The following is a 3051-nucleotide window of genomic DNA, read 5'->3' on the forward strand; positions in this document are numbered from 1 at the left end:
AAAAAAAATGAAGGTGGGTCATACGATAAATGTACGAGGAAAAGTGTTGTCATTTTATCAAATAGCTCATCTCTAATTAACTATGTATAGTTTTAGCTTTTGCAAACCAGCGTCTTTTAGCTTGCCCCACTACTTTCGAAGCAAAATGACATGTCTATGTGGTCTGCACTTTATTTAGTTATACATGGCTTCACATGACTTTGTGCAGCAGACATGGCGTACTTCTTGTTTCACCACTAATGAACTATACATATTGTTTTCATGTTTTTTTTACTTTAGCTACGTAGATGCTCAGTATGTTTCATAATTTTACAATTTGGGGAAGTGTTTATGCATCTTAATTAGGCATGAGTAAGATCAGAACAAGCCAAGTTATGTACATTTTGAAATATATCCAAACTAGATATAGTTTCAGTCAGTTCAATCACATACGCTTGCATGATTATGCCAATTGTTGTTTGCCTGCCAATCTGTTACAACTTTGAAACATTTTAGGTCAAAAGCCAAAGCTGACCACTCCAACACAACCTAAGACATTTGTGCTCCAAGACAACGTCAAGACATTTGTAGGGAACATCTCTCACAGTTTCATCACAGAACATTTCATCTTGCACTAATCCAAAAGCTTATGTTCTAAACTTCTCTTTGTTAATTTTTTCTTCCAGGGTAGCTGAGAATTTAGAATTGGAATGCATTGCAGGAGCAAGGAGCAACTACACAAGAATTAGTCTTTAAATGAACACATATTATGTATAATGTATGGAAAGCTTAGTTCTAGTTTGTAGCATCTTTTAATTATTTACATATATCATATGAATGTTTGATCTGATTCAATTGTGAACTCCATGTTTCCATACACTTTTAGTGGATGTATTTGTTCCTATATTTGTTACAAAGGATGCTAATTCTAAGAATGGGTTGCTTGCCAATGCAATTGCTGATGTGGATTGATGCCCTTATATATTGATATTTGATCAATCTACACATGCATCCCTATCATAATAAAGTAACTGAATTTGAAATGAGGAATACAAGGTAATATTAATAATCAAATATCGATTAAATTAAAATACTGCATAGCCACAAAGAAGCTAATTCACATTAAGAGACGAATATGACGTCTCAACATAGCATCTATAAGCAATGGGCCCACATGAGTAGAGGCGCGATACAAGCATGTGATAGAACGTCTCTGTTTTTGTATAGACGATTTTGAACGTCCCAATATAGCGTCTCATACCATGTAGACACGCTAACAAAGCGTGTCTACCTATTTTGAGACGGTCCGTGGGGAGACGCTCGAAGGACGCTTTACTAAATCGACTCTAGTTTTTCCTAGAGATGAAATAACGCGTCTTTAGCTATAGAAATAAACGTCTCTACACACAGTTTTTCCTGTAGTGAAAGTTAATATAATGGATATTTACATATGCATGCACTAGTAAAAAAACTTTTTGCAAAATGTTTGTGGGGGCCATGGCCCCCATGACCCCCACACTCGATCCGCCCATGGTTGTTCAACGGTCCACAGTAGCCTATAGGCATTAGGGAGGGCAAATGCGGCATGTGGGCCTCGTCCAGTCATGCACGTTCCTGCTTGAGTTCCGAGTGGCACCCGGAGGAGGTTGAGGTCCTATGTGATGTGTGGAGGAAGACAGCTCGATGGCTTTATTGTTATTTTCCTTTTTCCAAGGGTTCTTATGCAATTGTTCCACTGCTTGTACTCAAATCTTCTATATCTAAATAACTAGCCCCATTAACTATTTATCTCAACAAGCAAGCATGCCACATCATCCCACAACAGGCATTAGAAAAGGCCCACCCCACTATCATATGTCTCTCATGCAAACATGGCACTTCATCATTAAACATGCATGAAAATTATGATTCATTTCAACATGCAAACATAGATAAGAATTTCCATTATGTTAAGCTATTTATATTTAATAAAAAATTTACAAACTATATAGCAATCAAACATAATAAATTATATGTATTTTCAGTTTTAGCTTTTTATGTTATTACTTCAAATATTCATGTTTCATATCAATCATATTGAAATATGTTGCAAAATATTCCTGCAATAACGTGCGGGGTATCATCTAGTTTTCCTTAAAGCTTAATACAGGGTATTTTCGCAAAAAAAGAAAAAGAAAAAAGAAGAAGCATGGTTAAGAGTTATCTTGCGTGTTGGCTCAGCCTCAAAATCATCAATCATGTCGGCGATGCCATACATGGCGTCCTTGAGACGATTGAGCCACAAACGCATGGAATTGTTGGTGTTGGCGTGCTCAGCGTCCTGTAGGAGCGCCTCAATGGACTCAAGGGTAGCCTTCATCTCGTTCAGGTCCTTGTCCAAGTTCTGCTGCAGCTTGATCTGACCTCCCACCAACGAACCAATCTGCTGCACCACCTCCTTCAAAAGTGCTGCGGCAATCATGGCCCCTATGCCCGCCATGGCTCCTGCTCGAGCTGCTCGCGCTTCTATCTTGTCGATGTGTGGGATGCGCAGAAGAGGGGTGGGTGGGGGTAATGGGGATACGACCTTCCTGGTGGCGTGCTCGACTGGATCTTATCGTCACAGCAATTGCCAAGAAGTTTCCTTCTTTCCATAATAATATAGGTGCAATGGTTAGTAGTTGGTTAGGTGCAGTGGATGCGTTAGGTACAAGACTAATTTACTACGGGACCTAAATTAATTAACCATTAAACAAACTCTCTGCTGTTAGGTACTGCGTGAGGCAAAAGAATAAACAAAAGAGGTGATAACAGAACAGAGTTACTACCTTTACCAACTCTCTGCTGTTGTTGTTGCCCGCCGCCGCCGCTGACATGGACGGAGTGACGGCTTGCCAGCGAGCGGTGGTGGTGAGATTCCTGAGACTCACTTCGCCGGCTAGGAGCGGCCATCGCAAGGGGTGCGGCGGGGCTTGTGATTTATAATCTGCTCACACATAGATTCAGACTTACCAAAGTTCAGTTCTCTGAATAATTCTGACCGTTAGCGTGTGTTTGTGCCAATGTTTTAAATAGCGGGCTATGGCACGTAGC

The 3051-nt window shown here is 40.1% G+C and overlaps 1 long non-coding RNA gene across 1 annotated transcript; it reads left to right on the forward strand.

The window, feature by feature from the left end:
- Positions 1-195: 195 nt before the first annotated feature.
- On the forward strand, positions 196-826 carry LOC119346732. Its single transcript, XR_005167904.1, has 2 exons — positions 196-566; positions 666-826. It is a non-coding gene; the product is annotated as an uncharacterized LOC119346732 (long non-coding RNA).
- Positions 827-3051: the final 2225 nt, after the last annotated feature.

The sequence above is a fragment of the Triticum dicoccoides genome, unplaced genomic scaffold (genome assembly GCF_002162155.2).
Source record: "Triticum dicoccoides isolate Atlit2015 ecotype Zavitan unplaced genomic scaffold, WEW_v2.0 scaffold47596, whole genome shotgun sequence".
Taxonomy (NCBI): Eukaryota; Viridiplantae; Streptophyta; class Magnoliopsida; order Poales; family Poaceae; genus Triticum; species Triticum dicoccoides.